Source organism: Populus euphratica, unplaced genomic scaffold (genome assembly GCF_000495115.2).
Source record: "Populus euphratica unplaced genomic scaffold, PopEup_1.0 scaffold78.1, whole genome shotgun sequence".
Lineage (NCBI taxonomy): Eukaryota > Viridiplantae > Streptophyta > Magnoliopsida > Malpighiales > Salicaceae > Populus > Populus euphratica.
Genome location: NW_011499867.1, coordinates 205,486 through 212,301, shown reverse-complemented (window position 1 = coordinate 212,301; position 6,816 = coordinate 205,486). Strand labels below are relative to the sequence as shown.

Genomic DNA, 6,816 nt, shown 5'->3' with positions numbered 1-6,816 from the left:
TCATATAAAATGTATGTTTTGGATTGTGATTGTGATTGTTTAGAAGGTTATAAATTTTTTATTAAAAAATTATATTTTAAAAAATAAGTATTTAAAAAAATTATCAGATTAAAAATTTTATGGATAGATTTTGTATATAAAATAAATAAATAAATGTTTTTAAAATAAAAAACAAGTCTACAAATAAAAATAAAATTATTTTAATTTTTATAAAACCAGGATTTAAAAGTAAAGAGTTATCTCGGTGACAGTTCCGCCTATTCCACGACAAAGCATGTGATCCGTAGACTGGCATTTTGCTCTTTTTTTCTCTGATTAGACGTAATATTTCAGCAACATTATTGTTTCTGAGACCACCAACCAGGTCTTGACAACATTGATGTTTTGGGTCAATCGTTAGCCTTGACTAACATGTGCATGGGCTCCACCCAATTAAAATATTTTGTGGCCCATACTGTGAGAGAAAATAAAAGAAAAGAAAAGATTTCGGCCCATGCATGGTTTAGATTCATCAAAGTTACTCGTGACACGTCGGCACTCCTTCGGAGACCCGTCCATATGTCTCAATAGCACCGCACCACTGGCTGAACAAGGCTACCATTCCTTTTCAATCTGACGGTAGATACCATTACCATCTGGTTACAGCGCAATTGGATAAGTACTTAAATATCATTTTAATAAATCTGTTTTAAAATAATTTTATTCTAGGATATAAAATAACATAAAGAGAGAGAAAGGGCCACCCGTTTGTTTGAAAAACAGGCCAATAGCATATGGGCTTGGAATAAAGAGCATGCATGCCTGACTTTCTTTAATTTATATATATATATATATATATATAATGGATGATGTGTTGTTCCTGCGAGGACAACACATCATTTTCCGAGAAAAATTGAGTTTGGAGGTCTTCAAATCATAAAAACTTCAGTTTCAATTTATTTATTTTTACTTAAAAACATCATTTCACGTATAAAACTCATTTTCAAGCTGAAACCATAATCTAATCCTTGTAGAAAACATTCATCAAATTAACTACTTGAAAATAAAAATTTTAAGATTTAATTTAGTTTTTTTTGGCATGTTTGAGTAACAAAACTATATTTATTAAACTCCTCTTTTAAAAAACAAACATACAAATTTCAAGATTAACTCTTTTTTTTTTTTGTTAATGTATCACTAATATAACACTTTTTATTGTCAACCTTTTCCAATAACTTTCCTAATCATCTTTAAACATTCAAAGACTAGAAATATGATAAAAATGAACGGCAAGATCTACATATAAAAATCCAAAATTACAAGGATCATAGATACATAAATTGAAAATTTAGTGGCTAAAATTAAGTTTTTTCATTGTTTTTTGACAATAAAAATGATAAAGGATTTGTTTTTATGCTGAATTTGATCTTTAATTTTTATTATTTTGATTTTTTATTCAAGCATATTCTATCCTGTAGTATCAATAAGTGGCTGAGAGCACATTCATGCTTAATTGATTGGGGGTTTGAATTGAATATTGTTCATAGAAAATGAAAAATGATAGCAGAATCTTCAAATTTGTCGATAAAATTATTAAAAAAAATTATAAATAATCTGCTGTAATCCTTTTAAATCAACACAGGCACGACTTGTTTTTACTCAAAAGATATTAAGTTGATATTTTTAGTATATTTTAATAATCTTAACGTGTTGATATAAATAAATAAATAATGTTTTAATATTATTTTCTTAAAAAAAAAAAACCTCACCGATGCTAGGTGGACGGTTAAGAAATCATGGATGTATCAATAATCGGAGTGGCTCCTTACGAGGGAGCTAATTGAAAAGGCCAAGCTCTTGTGTCACTGTCACCAAGAAACAAGGTATGTGAAGTGATCGAGAACGTCACCCGTGTCTTGTGTCTTGAGATGAAGAGGTATACTTTTCAAGATGGGACCAGAAGGTTTCTTGTTTTAATCTTCATCGGCTGATTCCTTCGAAGGTAGTTGAGATGGAGTTGTCAAAAAAACATCATACGAGTTTAAGGAGGAGGGGGAGGAGGCTGTATTCCAATCCCCTTTTGCAGGGAAGCGTGTGAGCAAATGCGAGCCTTTTTAGCTATCAACAAGCATGAAAATGAAAGCTTCAGAGGGCCTTTTCATGCCATAATCTTAAATACTAAATTGGGATCGAAAAGTAAACGGAGCGGAGATCCTTTACCTCAACTCTTTGTTTTTGGAACAACAGTGGGTTAGAGATGCTCCTAACTGTAATCTCGTTAGTAGATACAAATATTATTGGTAAAATAATAATTTGCTAGGCTGATCCAATAAAACACCAAATTTTATACCTACAAAAAATCACAGATAGATTGGATGGTGGCAGGATTGTTATGTTATATTTCCTTGAGACCACTTTGGAGTATGGTTCTGAAAAAAAAAATATTCTAATATTAAAAATTAATTATTTTAATATATTTTTAAATTAAGAAAAAACAATTATCATCTAACTCTCAAACCAGCTGCCATATCTGTCATTGTCCTTTGCTAGGGTACCGAGTCCATTCAATTGCTATAGTGATTTAAATCTACTATTCTTGGTCAAGGCAACTTGGCCTATTAGCTCAGTTGGTTAGAGCGTCGTGCTAATAACGCGAAGGTCGCAGGTTCGAAACCTGCATGGGCCATAAAAGTAACCGTGTTGTTGTTCCATTCTTTTTTATGTTTAGCTTTGTCAAGAAAGAGGGTATGTCGGGAGGTCGTTTTTGCTCCAACTGTGATTTTCTGTATTTCAAGAGTTTTAAATTCAGTAGAAAAAACTGCGTTTTTTTGTAGCCAAAACCCGTTTTTTCTTTTCTTCGAATTTTGGCAATGATATTTTTTCCATTGAAAACATTGTGTTTTTATGATGTACAAAACAATTTTATATAAGAAAATAAAAAATAAATATTTTGATTATTTTTATATGACTGTATAATAGATAAAAGAATAATTAGTTCTGAAACAATAATATGAGGAATTAACAGTATAAAAATTTATATATATATACACACACAAATGAGAGAGAAAGAGAAAATGTCCATAAATACTTGAATCTAAACTCAAAATCATTACTCAAAAAAATATTAGTCAGATGTAGTTTGTAAAGGGTGAAAAATATACTTGCATGCCATTTTTAAAAGAAAAAATATAAATTCACTTCCAAAGGTACGAAACTGGTACAAAAAGAAATTCCAGATAATCAACGATTCAACAGTTAAATATTTTAAAGGTTTTGATTTTGTGTGTAGAACGCTACCAAGACAAGGACCTGAGGCTTTAAAGATTATATTATTTACAGTAACCACAACCAAATAATTATTTAATAAATACAAAAATACAATTTATTTATAATAGAACTCGCTACCTATTACGTTTTTAATGCAGATTTTATCAAAGCAGATATTGACTGCGTTTTTTTTTTTTGCACTAAAACGAACAATACAAATAAATTTTAATTAATTTATTTATATTGCTTATGTAAATGGTATTTTTTAAAAAGAAATCAACACAGTAAATTGATTTTATTCACACTACACTATTTACATGAACAATTTAAAAAAAATAGTTTAAAATAAATTAAATTTATTTGTATTGTAATCTTAATTTTATTCTTGATAATATTTTATTTAATTTTATTACATGTTTAAAAAATCATGAAAATTATAGTTTTTATCCAATGAATTTTGTATGTAATAGAATTTTAAATAGTTTAATGAAATAAAAAAAAAATATTATATATAAAATATTATTTATTTCATGATGTAACTAGTGTAGTTGAATCAATGATATTTAAATTTAAAACTATTAATATATATATATATATATATTATTTTATAATCTCAATTTAAAAAATATTTTTTTATTAAACACATTAAATTACCTCTTGTTTAATCTTAATTCTAACCATAATTTTAAGCAAATATATATAAATATCAAATAAACCTCAACTAAAAATATTTTTAATTAAATAATTTTTTTCAAATCACAATTATAAAAATTACTATAACACAAAAAAAACAAAAAACTGAACTTGTTTTTATAAGGTAACAGGGTATTCTCCTCATGGCTCATTAGTCTTTTTTGGATTAAAAGGGGGCGTGATTATCTTTTCATATATTATCAGATATAATTTTACTATTTGTTATTAATAATTTGTTTATTTTTATTTGACTTAAGCTTAAAAGAATATGATTTGATTATTTGTGATGAATGATTTGCTTTTATCATCTTGATCTCACGTGCCAATCTTATTTTTTTTACGTTTTAAATTTACATTGTTTTGTATAGAAAAGATATCATGTATTTTTATTTTTATACAGACAAATGAGAAATAATATCCAGGATAAAAAAGAAAATTATATGATGTGCATAATTTTCATCATGCATTTGCTTGGTTTAATTAAATCTATTATTTTTTTAATTATATGTTGTTCTTCATTTATGTTATAATTTGCCATTAAGTTTGCTTAGAATTGAATTTTTTTAATTTGTTATTTTTAAAATTATCCTTGTGAGTATTATAAGTCAGTTCAAGTTAATCAAACTTAATCAAATATCTTTTTATTTCATTATTAAATTGAAATATCATTCAAATTATTATTAAAATTTATATATTTTTTTAAAACATGTTACTAATGTCTAAATTTTTCTTGAAGTGGAAAAACTTTTACGCAACCCGCAACTTAGCGCTTGGCAGTGGACCAGTAACCACTGCTTTTATTGCAACTCCTTTGACAACCGGATATACCCAGCCTTCCTGAGCTTTCGATCCTTGTGACTGGGGTTCGAGACCATGCCAGTTATAGCCCAACACCCCCAAACGACTTTTTCACTATGGTCATCGGCGAGGATGCAGCTGAGACGAGGAAGAGAGAGTGAAGGGAGTGGGGCCAGGTGGGGAGAGAACCCTAATTTCATTACATACATACATACGTATGTAGCTTATTTTGAATTTATTTATGTTCAAAATTTTAAACTACTAATGAAATTTAGTTCAGGTTATGAATAAGATATTCATGCCTAATCTTAAACTTTATTTTTTACTTTTAGTTTTATTTAAATTCAATCATTTTTTTTTTTTACCTGTTCAAACTGAACTTGACCGATATCTATTATACTTGGATGAAATTGTCATCTTAATTTTAATTTTTTTACTGGTGAATATTTTTATGCATATTTTTTTGTTGAAAACTTGTGCATATTAATTTTGTACGCAATTATATAAGGAAATAAAATATTACAGTGAAATATTAAAATTCTATTTAAAAAGCATGATGTAACTTGATCGTTTTTTAAAATATAATTGAAATTATTTATCTAGATAGAATTTCATTTTGAGATGAATAAAAAAAAATAGAGAGCTTGAAGAAAGAAATCCATGCATATCTCAACCTGGAATGATAACATAATGCATGCAAGACACCTAAGATTTTTCTTAAAATATATAGGATGATACTCCATCTACTTGTGATAATTTTGATAATATTTGAAAAATCAAGATTTAAGTTTTAAAAATAAAAATTTAATATTTTTCTTATAAAAAATACCATAAAAAATAGTTTTAAAACTTAAAAAAACTTATTTTCAACAGTAAATCACATTCTTATTGAACATGAATAATTCTTATTACTTGAGCCTTAGTTTCTTTCTCTTTCCAACATAATTGGAAAATAAAAATTAATTCCGTTAAATTTTCTTTTTAAAAGATGAAACTATAAACATCCAAATTAAAATTAATAAATATATAAATTTGATCGTATAATATCTTTTCTCCCATTTTTTTTATTTCTGTTGACCTTCTCTCTTTTCAATCAAATCAACATTAATTTAATGCAAAAAAGAAAAAAACAAGTTTTAGATTATGCTTGATAGTGAGATTATGTTTGTATTTTATTTAAAATGCAGATATAATTTGTTTAATAAAAAAAATATAATTTATTATGTGTAGGCTATATATGTTTTTATGTAGACTTGAAAAAGGAAAGGACAGCAAGATGCGGCTTCTTTCTTATTCATCCTAATTGATTTACCAAACAGTTTAATTAGCATGATTAGTATAAATTGATATACTATTTAGATAAACAGTGTAAAAAAATGCATTGTTCACTTGAAAAATAATAAACATTGCAATTTTTTTGTTCGTGTGAATAGTTTTTTTTTTTATGGTGCGTTAATTTTTTAACAATTTGTTTTTTAAAAAACCAGTTTAAAATGAATTAAATTTACTCGTACTGTAATGTGAACAATATTTTTTTACTGAAAAACTAGTATAGAGTGAATTAAATTTATCCGTACTGCTTAAAATTAATAAATATATAAATTTGATCGCGTAATATCTTCTCTCTCATTTTTTTATTTTTGTTGACTTTCTCTCTTTTCAATCAAGTCAACATTGATTTAATGTTAAAAAAAAAAACAAGTTTTAGATTATGCTTGATAATGAGATTATGTTTGTATTTTATTTAAAATGCAGATATAATTTGTTTAATAAAAAAAATATAATTTATTATGTGTAGGCTATATATGTTTTTATGTAGACTTGAAAAAGGAAAGGACAGCAAGATGCGGCTTCTTTCTTATTCATCCTAATTGATTTACCAAACAGTTTAATTAGCATGATTAGTATAAATTGATATACTATTTAGATAAACAGTGCAAAAAAAAATCCATTGATCACTTGAAAAATAATAAACATTGTAATTTTCCTGTTCGTGTGAATAGTTTTTTTTTGTGTGAATAGTTTTTTTTTTTATGGTACGTTAATTTTTTAACAATTTTTTTTAAAAAAACCAGTTTA

At 26.3% G+C, this 6,816-nt stretch overlaps 1 non-coding gene across 1 annotated transcript; it reads left to right on the top strand.

The window, feature by feature from the left end:
- Window positions 1–2,591: 2,591 nt before the first annotated feature.
- Window positions 2,592–2,665, top strand: TRNAI-AAU (transfer RNA isoleucine (anticodon AAU)). Its single transcript has one exon. It is a non-coding gene; the product is annotated as a tRNA-Ile (tRNA).
- Window positions 2,666–6,816: the final 4,151 nt, after the last annotated feature.